This window comes from Phodopus roborovskii, unplaced genomic scaffold, assembly GCF_943737965.1.
Source record: "Phodopus roborovskii unplaced genomic scaffold, PHOROB, whole genome shotgun sequence".
Classification (NCBI taxonomy): domain Eukaryota; kingdom Metazoa; phylum Chordata; class Mammalia; order Rodentia; family Cricetidae; genus Phodopus; species Phodopus roborovskii.
Genome location: NW_026125327.1, coordinates 105,322 through 117,968, shown reverse-complemented (window position 1 = coordinate 117,968; position 12,647 = coordinate 105,322). Strand labels below are relative to the sequence as shown.

Here is a 12,647-nt window from a genome sequence, read left to right as displayed (position 1 = left end):
TTGGCTCCTTCATCTGGTGTAATACATGGTGTGTACTCTAATCCTTGTAAGTGCAAAGGGCTAGTTAGTAAAGTTCACTTTCCACCTGCATTTTTACCCTCCCTACTCTTCCCATCTCCAGTCTCTCTCACATCTACCCAACATTCCCCCTTGTTTTCTTTAACTCCTTGCATATGTCTATACAAATGAGAAACAAATGTGGAATCCACTTCCTCCCCCCTTGCTGTGATTTTAAAGGACTTGAGCGGAGGAACCTAACAGCCTAGATTTTCATTTTTGCTCTGTCATTCACTGTATACTTTTGGCCATCACTCAACCTCTCTGAATCTTGCTATCCTCATCTGTAAAATGGAGCAAAAATCTCCCCTGGGTTACTTGTCTAGGCGACACTAAATGCATATTGACGTGAAAAATTCCAGTTTTATTCATTTGTAATATTTATTTTATTTTCTATGTATAGGAGTTTTGCCTGCATGTATGTCTGTGTACCACTTGCATGCCCTGGTACCTGAGGAATGGAGAAAGGGCATTAGATCCTCTTGGAATTGGAGTTGTGAGCTACTGTGTGAGTGCAAGGAATCAAACCTGGGTTCTTTGCAAAAACCACAAGTACTCTTAAACACTGACTTATTTCTCTAGCACACCCCATTTTATTATTTTTAAAGACTGTTTTATTTAATTTCATTTCATATTATATGTAGTTTGCCTCCAAGTATGTGTGTGTGTATATACTTGCATGCCTGGTAAGGATCAGAAGAGGGTGTTGGATCACCTGGAATGTGAGTTAGAGACAGTTGTGGATGCTGTGAACTTGTTGTCCTCTGCAAGCACAATGAGTTTTCTTAACCACTGAACCATCTAGCCACCCAATTTTATTCTTTAAGTAATATAAAAAATATATATATAAGGCCCCAATTGCTGCTGTGAAGTGGAGGGATCAATGGAGTCTGTTCCATCCAAAAATGCTGAAGGGCATTGTAAGTCTTTCAGGAAAGGGTATCTGGTTCACTTTAAGAGACAGGACTCTATGCCTCCCCTGGAAGCCATCATCTTGGCAATCTGTAGGTGATATTTCTAGCTTGAAGATCTAGAGCTTCAATAATGCTGAAATTGTCCAGGTGTGGTGGCACATGCTTTTAATCCCAGCACTATGGAGGCAGAGACAGGCAGATCTCTGAGTTCAAGTCTAGCCTGGTCTACTGAGCCAGTTCTAGGACCGCCAAGTCTACACAGAGAAACCCTGTCTCAAATAAACAAACACTGATGGGCTCTATGGTTGCTGGTCTTGGAAACCACCCCCTTTATCTAGAACATGAGTTTTTGACTCCTACCCTGAAGTCAGATCTGTATTGAGAGCCCCTTCTTGCTCTTGGGTCAAAGCAAGGCAACTTTACAGGACTAGCAAATCTCTGAAGTCAGTCCAGCTATCCTAGCTAGCCATTAATGAAATATCTTTATCTGGGGAATTGGAAGAGGAAACTGAGACAGTGTCAGACATGTAGGGGAGCCAGGTAGATAAGATGACAGATGATATACTTCCCAAGGTTAATCAAAAGCAGAAATTAGAATAACAACCCCTGATCAACATCTGACCAGCAGAGAGATTCTACCAGTGGTTCGTCAGCTATTCTTGGGCATAAGGTCCTGGGTATGACTATTTGTCCATCCTTCCATTCACCCATCTATTTATCTTTCACAAACTGCCTGCTGAGGCCTAGCCAGAAACAAGCCCTATCTTTGGCACAAGGCCACATGAAAAAGATGAATCAGTTTGGACCTACTGGAGCTAGTGGGTGGAAGATAGAAGACATCCCAGGAAGAGGATACAGTAAGGACCAGGGCTGGTGGATGGGGAAATGTTGGGCCAAGGCAGGTATGCAGGTTCCTTGACAACAAAGGAGGCCTAAATGTCCCAGCGGGTGCATTGATGGCTATGGAGAGGCAAAGAGAGGAGGCACAAACAGCAGGATTTAGAGTGATAAGCAGAAAGTCCCAGTAGGAGGGAGGCTACAGAGAGTAAGAGGGAGGCTGGGAAGCAGGACCTCACACTTGATTCCACTATAATGTCTTCACTGGGCCGAGCTAGCATCCTCCCAGCCCAATGGCTGATGCCACTCCTTCCTACTTCTACTCCAGGGCTCTAATTGCACTTGGGCCAAGGGTTTGGAGATGGCCAATCCTATGCCTATCCCTCACATCTACTCCAAGATGCCCAGACCTTCGTAGCCACAGGATTCCCAAGTCCTCATAGCATCTGAAATGAGACAAACAGGGAATAGATCTCTGGTGCTTTAGCTAGATGACCTTGGGCGAGTCATCCCACCTTTCCCTACCTCAGCCCCCTACCCTGTTACAGAGCTGCAGGGTAAGCACCGTGGCTTGTGGAGGTGGGTATATCACAGGAAGGACCTAAAAGCTTGACCCAGCCCCCACCATAGTTTCTGGAAGACAGGCTAGCCTTCAGTTCTAGACACTTGCTGGTCACTGAAACCTTCTTTTCCACCTCAGGGGACTTGGGGGGCCCAAAACACAGGTCCTCAATGATGGCACTGGCTGCTCAGGGACAACAAGCCGGGGGGGGATGCAATGGGAAGTCCAGTAGTCCACAACGTGGATGGTAATCTCGTTTCCCAGAGTTCATACACGTGCTGGCAGAAAGGAAAGAGGGTGATGGGGACTCAGCCGATAAGAGATGAGGAATAGGCTTATCTCTTATTGACCTCCTACCTCGACTTGGGACTTCACCGGCCTGCAGGCCCGTGGGGGCAGGGCAGGACCAGCCTCTCCTGCACTGTTGGGGGTGGGGGCGGGCCCCTGGGGAACCGCTCCTCCCGCCTGCCACCACTTTAAGAGGCTGCTCCACCGCAGCAAGCAGGGCCGGAGCCGCAGACGGAGCGAGCGGACAGAGCAGATCCGTCAGGTACACCGCCGCGGGGACAGCAGCGGCATGACCGGCCACCACTGTTGGGGCTACGGCCAAGACGACGGTAGGCGCAGACCCCTGGTTCTCACCCAGCTGGGCTCGCTGCGACCCACGCTTCCGACCAGGTTTTCGGAACCCTCAAGACCCACGCTCCAGAACCCACCCGGACCTTTCTCTCGTGCAGTCCCCAGAACCCGACCCCTGCTTTGCATTCTCTGATCCGGGCGCAAAGTCCGCGCTGTGCCCCGGGCCCTCCAGGGAACCACTGGGCTGCTGAGCGCGCCCTGCCGCCGCCTCCGCGCAGCGCGGGACTGCAGCGCTGGCTCCCACCCGGCCCCACACTCTCTCCACCAGCGTGCACAGCGCTTGCAGGTGGCTCAGGACTACGGGGGCGGAGGAGGGGGGTGGCCGCGTCGCAGCGCCACGCGCGGGTGTCATTGCGGGGAGTGCGCACAGCGGGTATGCAGGGACCTCCCGAGAAGCGGGTTCGGTGTCCCCACGAGAGTTTCCGCTGGAGTGTCCGAGTTGCGGTGCAGGCTGGTACGCGAGGAAAGAGGGAGGGCACTTGGGGACACACGCGAATGTCTGGGTGTCTACACCCGGTAGAGTGTTTCAGCGCGTCCTAAGTGAGTGGGGCTATGGGTACTGGGTTTGGCCAGGAGAACCGCTTCTCCATTCTGCCTCAGTTTCCTCTTCATGCAGAGGGAACATGGACGAAGCCAGTGAGTCAGGCAACTTGAGTGTGGGACAGGTCAGCTCCCTTTGGGTGTGTTTCTTACCTAGATGAGATAGGGTGTGGGGCAAGCAAAGGCTTCCCCATTTCCTAGAAAAGGTCAATCACTCAGGATTGTGGCTGTCAGGAGGGGAACCCAGGCCGGGCAAGTGGAGGGGGGATGCAAGTGCTGGACCGGGTACTGTTCCTCTGGCCCCACTTTTTCCAGGAATAGTCATTTTGTGACAGAGAGCAAACGCCCTGGACTATTATCAGGATTAGGAAACTGACCAGAGATGTTGCGGTGTTGTCCTCTCTGGAACCCCCCAAAACAAAGGATCATGTCTTGGTAGGGTAACCTCAGATTTGGACATATTGGACTGGACAGAGACATTCAGGGTAAAAGAGGGTGACAGAGACAGGCAGAGATGGAGAGAGAGGCAGAGAAAAGCCAGGTTGATAAAAGACCATCTTACCCCCTGCATGCACTGGATCTGCTTTTAAGTGCCCTTCCTCCCCCTCGCCCGCCCCCGTAGTCCCAGTACCCTATCCCTAACATTCCTGTTAGCCCTGTCCTCTAGCTCTGTACCTCGAGCATCCTGAACAGTTTGTACCTAACCCTCACCCAGTCAGACCTGGGCAGTCTAGCTTAGAGGAGGGAAGGACAGAGGACAGAGGTGCCTAAATGCGGCAGTGCTCACAGGGCTTCAAAAATAACCCAGTAGGGCTGGGCCACCATTCTGAGTCATCCATTGGGGACACAGCTCTGTCGGCAGGCACCTGCTGCTGTTTTCTCGGGAAAACTTAAGAAGCCAAAAAGGGGGGAGAAGCGCCAGCCGGCAGTAGCTCTAAAAATAGGCTGTATCTCAGGATGTTCCCTAGGGAGATGCTGAGCCTCCCCACTGCAGATGCAGCCTCTGGGAGGCAGGTGGTGGGTGCCTGTGGGTGTGCATGCAGGTGTGTGTGTGTGTGTGTGTGTGTACGTGTGTGTGTGTGTGCACGCACACTCTTGGGTGTATTCATGCATGGGTATGCGATCCCTTCATTGGGATTCCAATAGGAGGTGTTTATGTATGAGGGTGCATACGTGTGTATGTCGGATGCAATCAGCAGGGCCAGTGGGCAGGGAGAGATTGGACCTTCTTGAGGTGAGCTCAGGTCACTGCATATTTCATATATATATATATATATATGCATGGACCTGTCAGCACATGTTTGGGGAAGACAGGAAGATGCAGTCCATACACATACCATGTGTTTTACCCATGCATGTGAACATGTGTGAACATGCATGACTCACCCTTAGTTTCTCATCTACAGCATGCGCATCATGCTGGTTTCTACCTCATAAAGTTGTGCTTGTGAGGAGACAAGCTGGGGTACAGGTGGATTTACTATCTGGAACCACCTCTGAACCTATGGCTGTGTTATGTCCCTTGCCCTACAATGCTTCCCGAAGCTCCTATCAGTGCTAGTGAAAGGAATGGGAGAGGTTTGGAGGCTATTTCCCAGACAAGATAACAGAAAATGAATCAAGAAGTGGACAGAGGTGGGATTAGAACTCAGGCTTTGTCCCCTTCCCTTCCAGAACTTCCCTCATCCCACAGCTTGACTGGCCTGAGCCCTTGATCCTTCCCTACCTATAGGCCCTTCAAACTGGCACAAGTTGTATCCCATTGCCCAGGGAGATCGCCAATCACCCATCAATATCATATCCAGCCAGGCTGTATATTCACCCAGTCTGCAGCCACTGGAGCTTTTCTATGAAGCCTGCATGTCCCTCAGCATCACCAACAATGGCCATTCTGTCCAAGTGGACTTCAATGACAGTGATGACAGAACTGGTAAGTGGCCTCCGCCAAAACCTGGCACTAATCCCCTTCATGCCCTCACCATGGGTGGGACAATCTTATGAGGGGCAGCTTGCTGTGATAGGGAAGGGAAACTCTACCTCTCACCAGCTGTGGTGAATCCCAGAGCTCAGTTTTAGTCTTTCATTGTATAAAGTGGAGTGATAATATTCTCTAGGGTCATAGAGGGGCAGTGAAAAAGAAACTGATGTGATGTTTGTAGTCCCGCATAAAACAGATGCTCAAGAAATGCTAACTCCTTTCCTCCCCTTCCTCTCAGAGCTTCAAATTGTGTTTACTTTTACTCCTAGCTTCTCATTGACCTACTTGAGGCCTAGGGCCAAGCCCTCTTCCCTGTGATCAATCCAGGCCCCCCAAAGGAAAAGGAGGGGACTGAGGTGTTCTGTGTGCCAGGCTACATGCTAGAACTCAGGCAGTCCCAGACAGGGCGGTGGTGGTGGATACCTTTAATCCCAGCCCTTGGGAGACAGAGGAAGGCAGATCTCTGAGTCTGAGGCCAACTTGGTCCACAACAGAGCAAGTTTCAGGACAATGAGGGCTACACAGAGGAACCCCATCTCAAACAAACAAACACAAGAAAAGAAGAAAAAAAGAAAGAAGGAAGGAAGAAAATGAATTCAGGCAGCCTCTCATTATTTAGTCTTCCCAAGAATCCAGTGCCATAGCTGAGGCTCAGTGCTAAAACACTTACCCAGCATGCACAAGGCCTTAGCTCAACACTTCGAGGGCTGGGGATACAGCTCAGTTGGTACAGTGCTTGCTTAGAATGCACAAGGCCCTGGGTTTGAGCCCCTGCCTCTCATAAAACCCAGATTCAGCAGTACATACTTGTAATCCCAGAACTCTGGAACTGGAGGCAGGAGAATAGAAGTTCAAGGCCAGCCTGGGCTAGTGACCCACTCTAAAACAACCACCCTCCCATCATATGGGTTATCAAATGCCCAGCAAGCTTTTGTTCTTGCTGCAGAAGGAAGACAGTCTAGGAGACCCCCAGGAACAGAAGGCAAGACACCCCTTCATACTGACCCCTTCACCAGCAGCCCCAGACACAGGATATGGCGTCTAGATGACAGTGTATGAAGTAGTTTGTAGGCCAGAGCACACCTGCTCCAGCTTCATAGGCCTCTCCGACTCATCCATGACCTTTAAGGGCCTTACCACCATGGACAAGAGTGAGGCCTGCAGGAAATTGTGGCAGTGCCTTCCCAGGCCTCTGCCTTAGGACCAAAGTACAGGTTTCCAAGATAAATTCCCTGGCAGGCCTTAGGAATATTCTGTAGTGAAGGAATTTTGTTCTCATCACAAGGTCTGTAAGGGAGAGTGGTGAGAAGAGAACCTGTTAGGGTTTTTTATGTTAAAAAAAAAAAAGTTGTTTATTTTACTTCTCCCCACCCCATACTCAATGAAAGCACTCAAGAAAACTTATCTGCCAAACAGAAAATCAAGAGAAAAGAAAGCCCTGCTGTTTATAGTATATGTATTAGTTGCTTAGCTCTAAGATCTTTGGGAGGGTAGTTTTAAAAGAAAAAAAAGGAAGAGACTTAGCTAGCTACAGTTTTTCCTGCAGAACTAAGCCTAGCAGAGCCTTAGAAAAGAGAGACAGTATATTACCTTGTTTTGAAACCTAAGAAAAATCTTTTATCCAGATCCTTGGAAAGGCAACATGGGACCCTAGACAACCCTGGATGATAGTTTATGGAGGAGCAGTTTTCATGGCTGTCCCTTCAAACAGCCTTCAAAGCTTCCACTCAAACATGCCTCTTTGCCTTAGGATCAGAGTCCAGGCTTCAAAGATAGATTCCTAGGTAGAGGCCTTAGGCAACAGTCTTTACTGAGTATTTGTGTTTGGTCTGAGGGTTCACATGAGAGGCCCAGCTGGGGCTCCACTTCCCTGCCAGGCCTGAGGAGCCAGGGACTCAGTGGAAAGAGGAAGACAGATGGGACTCTGGCACCATCCATTGTAGGTTACTTTGGAGGGTCAAGTGGGCTGATAACCACAGAGCACCACTGAATAGTCACAGTGAACAGTGAACATCTGCAACCAGATAAAGCAGGAAGGGAGATGCCCCTCTGATACCATCCTGTAGGGTTCTAGGAGAGGAACACTACAGATGGACCCAGAAGTCTCCCATAGAACAGCCTAGGATTCTGTGATGAGCCACCAAGCCCTGACTCTTTTTGTCAACCAGTATTATGACCCCTAGATCCCGTTTCTGACATAAGGCAGGGCAGCAGAGACAGGCCTCTGGTTTTGTCCTGATCATCCGTCATGAAGGGGCCTGGTAGAACTCTGAGCTTAGAGCTGTCACTTGATCTAGGAGCTCACATTCAAGCCTAGTTAGGGCCTCTCCACCAACAGATCCCTTTCATCTGGAAATTCTATCAGTCTCAAGAGGCCTTATGTGTAGCCCTAGATCATCTGCTATCAAGGTGAGAGAGTCACAAAACCAGCATGGCTGGAGCCTCTAAAGATGCCCTTTATACAGGGGGTGGCCCTGGGAGGCCCTGAGATTATCTGGGAGGGTAGGGACTCTCCTATTCCAAGGCAAGGCAAGGGTCCAGGTTGTTGGGAAGCAATGTGGCCTATCTGGTGATTAACAGTTTGAAACACAGAAGAAATAGGTTTGCACTGTAGCTCAGCACCTCGTTTTATAACCTTGCCCCATTTCCTCCTTTATAAAATAAGCCAGGCAAGGAGCCATACTCCTTTACTCAGTACTCAGAAGAAGAGGCAAGCAGATCTCTGTGAGTTCAAGACCAGCCTAATCTCCATAGTGAGTTACAGGCCAGCCAGAGATACATAGTGAGACCTTGTCTCAAAAAAAAGCAATAAATAAATAAATAATAAAGTAAGATAAATTGGTTCAAAAATAAGTTCTGTCTCTTTTGAGCTACTAAGATAACAGACAAAATAATTGTTCCAACTCAGCCTTGGGTCTGGACCCCAGACATGGGAGGCCTATTATTAGACTAAGAGGTAGACCAGTCTTCAGGAAACCTGGCAGGAATTGGAAGGAGGGACCAATGCAAAGCCCTCCTTTATCAGAACAGCTATCTAGAAGGCTATCACACCTTCTGCCTTGATCCAGACTGGTGGAGGGGAGGGGGGATCAGACTATATACACTGGTGGTTTCCACATGAAAAGTATAGCCCTTAACCAGACTTGGTAGTATAGGCCTATAATCTTCACCACTCTGGAAGCTGGTGCAGGAGGATAAGTTCAAACTGAGCCTAGAAAATTAGCAAGACCCTACCTCAAAATACCAAAAATCCAAAAAGGGTCAGAGATAATAGTTCAGTGGTAAATTGCTTGCCTAGCATATTTGAGACCCTAGGTTCAATCCCCAACATCTCGCATGCACATGTAGTCCCTACCTGGACTGCCTGGGACTGCCACCTACCAAGTCGAGTACTGTGCCATGTGGACTGCCACATCTCACTTCTACCCACAGTGGTGACTGGGGGGCCCCTGGAAGGGGCCCTATCGTCTCAAGCAGCTCCACTTCCACTGGGGCAAGAAGCACGACGTGGGCTCAGAGCACACGGTGGACGGCAAGTCCTTCCCCAGTGAGGTGCGATCTTTGCTGCATCCCTCTGCTGCCTGGGAAAGAGGGGTGTATGGGACAGTGTGGGGCTCAAGGATGCCTGGGGCAAGGGCTCTGGAGAACATGTGGAAGTGTACCCAGGGCCTTTGGGAGAGACCCCCTCCTCGTCTGCATGATCTCCACATCCCTGAACACATCCCAGAGTTTTAGGAAGGGCCCGAAATGGGATGGATGCTACCTGTTGTTCTCTAGGGGCTTCCTGGGATCCTGGGATTAGGGGGCTTGCAGCCCCATCTCTTCCAGAGGGAGCAAGGGGAGACTGATTTCATGTGCCTATTGCTTCTGGAAGTGCTCAGTCCTGGCCTGACTTGGCTTGTTTTTGCCTCTCCAGCTACATCTGGTTCACTGGAATGCCAAGAAGTACAGCACTTTTGGGAGGCGGCTGCAGCCCCTGATGGCCTGGCTGTGGTTGGTGTCTTCCTAGAGGTAGGTGGTGGATCCCTGGGGCAGGGAAGAATATGGAAGGCTCATATGCCCTTATTTTAGAATGAAGGGATTGGAGGCTCATACTGTTTTCTCCCTAACAGACAGGAGATGAGCACCCCAGCATGAACCGCCTGACAGATGCACTCTATATGGTTCGGTTTAAGGTGAGACCAGAGGTTGCTGTTCCTTTCTAGAGTGGCCAGCTGGGGGAGAGAGGATGGATGAGACTGGCGCATAGAGTGGCCCATTGACTTTTGCCTTCTGACAGCACCTCTGGCTGATACCCAGGATCAGGGTCTTCTTCATCACTATGGGTGCCTAGCATACTACTTGGTAGGGTATGTATAAAGTACTGATCGTATGGATGGTGGTCTGCTACATAGCCCCAGCGAGGGCATCCAAAGGCAAGAGTATGAACATGATGACCAGAGAGTCCCTAAAGCCACAGCTTTTACATGTAAGCAAACGAGAGGGCCTGGCTCTGCCTGGGAGGTGGCACCTGGGGTCACAGATGTTTGCCCACAATTTGCATCATCATGTCAAGAAGAGGCCCAAATCCTATTGACCTGATGGCAATAAGCAAGGAAGCTGCTGGGCTGATCTTGGTAGGAGCTCTATGCTAATTCCTGGGTTCCCATCCTGCCCAGGATACCAAGGCCCAGTTCAACTATTTCAACCCCAAGTGCCTCCTGCCCACCAGCCTGCACTACTGGACCTATCCCGGCTCCCCCTGACCACACCACCGCTCAGTGAGAGTGTTACTTGGATTGTGCTCCGGGGAGCCCATCAGAATCTCTGAGAAGCAGGTGAGTCCTCCCAGAGTTCCAGGAATAGGAGCATTCAGATTTCTACCATGGCAGGGTAACCCCCCAACTAGCCCCTTCCCATTTGATTCCCATCATTGACTGCTAAACCAAAAGATCTTTGATTGCTGTACGTTTGGTTGCTAGTCCTGGGGACCTAAGCCTGGAAGATGGGAAGAGGCCTGATGCTGGGATTACTCTTAGTGTGTTGCAGTCATAAAGTTGCTAATGTCCAAATGTCTCAGTTAGACAAGATTGGAATTAACCTTCAGATTCCATGTTCAAGGGCCCATTAGGAAACAGATAACTAAGGGTAGGGAGAGTGAAGCCAAGCAGGAGAAGCAGAAGGGTAGAGCTCCCTAGGCAGTATCTGGGATTATAGAGGAAAAGAGCACCCATCCCTGCCCTGACCATCTTTTTATCTTAAGATGGAGAAATTTCGAAGCTTGCTTTTCACCTCAGAAGATGATGAGAGGATCCACATGGTGAACAACTTCCGGCCACCACAGCCACTGAAGGGCCGGGTGGTCAAAGCATCCTTCCAGGCCTGACCTACCCACCCACCCAGCCAGCCACTGGGGCACCATCTTCCCAAGGGCTTCCATGTCAGCGGACACCAAACCATCTGCGGCTCTCTCCCTGAGGGTGCTGTGGGCCCTCCTTCAGCTGGCTCGCCCTTAGCTACATTGGAGGGTTCTTGATGGGACTCTTGAGTTGGGGGTACCCTTCTGCTGCCCTGGGGGCTAGAAGAACAGGAACTGAGCAGGGTCCAAGCCTGGGCTTCCTTTGCTCCCCAAGACCCAAAGGCCCCTGAAAACTTCCTCTTGTCTTCCCTGCTGGCTATGTCAGCAGCCCCAGCTGGAGCTCACACTGTGATGGCCAAGACACAGCTCCCTGGGGTAGGCAGCTGTCTCTGCCATAAAGACTCAAGCAATAATTAGAGGTGGGCAGAGCTGCCCACTCTGCATTACCTCTTTTGCAGGCCTCTGCCATACATGCACCTCACTGCCAGGCCGTTAAAATAGCACCCAGATGCTGGAGGTGATGTGGCCTCCTCCAGCCACCTGCTGTCATGGCAGGCCCCAGCTATAGCTTACATACTGTCTCCCTCTGTTCCTACCCAACCACCAAAGCCACCTACATAGCAATCCATTCATGTACTAACGAATAAATTCATTTATTCATGGAACAAATGCCACCCGAATACCTATGCTCTACCTATGCTCTGTCCAGGACTGTTCTGGGCTGTGAGAGGCGGATAATAGTGAGTCAAGGAGGGACTGGCACTAGGCAGTAGTTGTGGGAGCAGAAGGAAGTAGAGGTGTAATTCTAGCCAGTGTTCCATGGCAAAAAGGAGGATCAGCACATTTGAGGTAAAGGACAGGACAGGGCAGGTGTGAAGTTCCCAGGTGAGAGCCTAACATGACTGTAGAGCTGATCCACAGGGCAAGGGTTTGGAGGGTGGGGGAAGGCCCAGACTATTGAGGAGCCATCAGCAGGGCCAGGTGTGCAAATGGGAGAGAGATTCTCACACAGTAAGGGCAAGAAGTGGCAGTCAGTGGCAAGGAGACAGAGAGCAGCAGAGGACAGGTGAAAAAGAAGAGACAAAGAATGTCCCCAGGGAGAGGGTGGGACAGAATCCTAAAAGGAATTGATTGTGTTAGATGCCCATATTTGCCAGCCCCAGAAGGAAATGTTAAGGTGGCACAAAAATCTAGATCTAAACTTTGTATTTTCCAAAACCTGAAAATGAGTGTGTGTCCCCTTCAATTTACACCAGAAATACTTCCCGAGGCTGCTCACCTTGGGGTTTAGAATCTCAGTGAGCATTGTGACCCTAGTGATGCAGCTGGGCAGACAGCACACAGTGAAGGGATCCAGGAATAAAGGGCTGGGGACATGGGGTAGCAACCAGTGCAGCAAAAGTACAAGTTTGGTCACAGGTGGGGAGGGACCACTGAGGAGCACCTTGGGGAGAAAAATACGGGCTGAAAGCATGGCTGGCAGGTCACCTGTTCACAATATCCCTAGCTTTTGTCATTTTCATTGTACTAGAACCACTGAGCCTTGGAGTTCTATGGAAGGTTAAAAGGGAGCTTGCAGCAGGGGTTTGGTGGCACATGCCTTTAATCCCAGCACTCAGGAGGCAGAAGCAGGCAGATCTCTGTGAGTTTGAGGCCAGGCTGTTCTACAGAGTGAGTTCCAGGATAGGATCCAAAGCAATACAGAGAAACCCTGTGTTGAAAAACAAACAAAGAAGGAGGAAGAGAAGGAGAAAAGGAGAAGGAGAAGGAGAAGGAGGAAGA

The 12,647-nt window shown here is 50.1% G+C and overlaps 1 pseudogene; it reads left to right on the top strand.

The window, feature by feature from the left end:
* The first annotated feature begins 2,829 nt into the window (after positions 1 to 2,829).
* Positions 2,830 to 11,044, top strand: LOC127213930 (carbonic anhydrase 7-like; annotated as a pseudogene).
* The last annotated feature ends 1,603 nt before the right edge of the window (positions 11,045 to 12,647 follow it).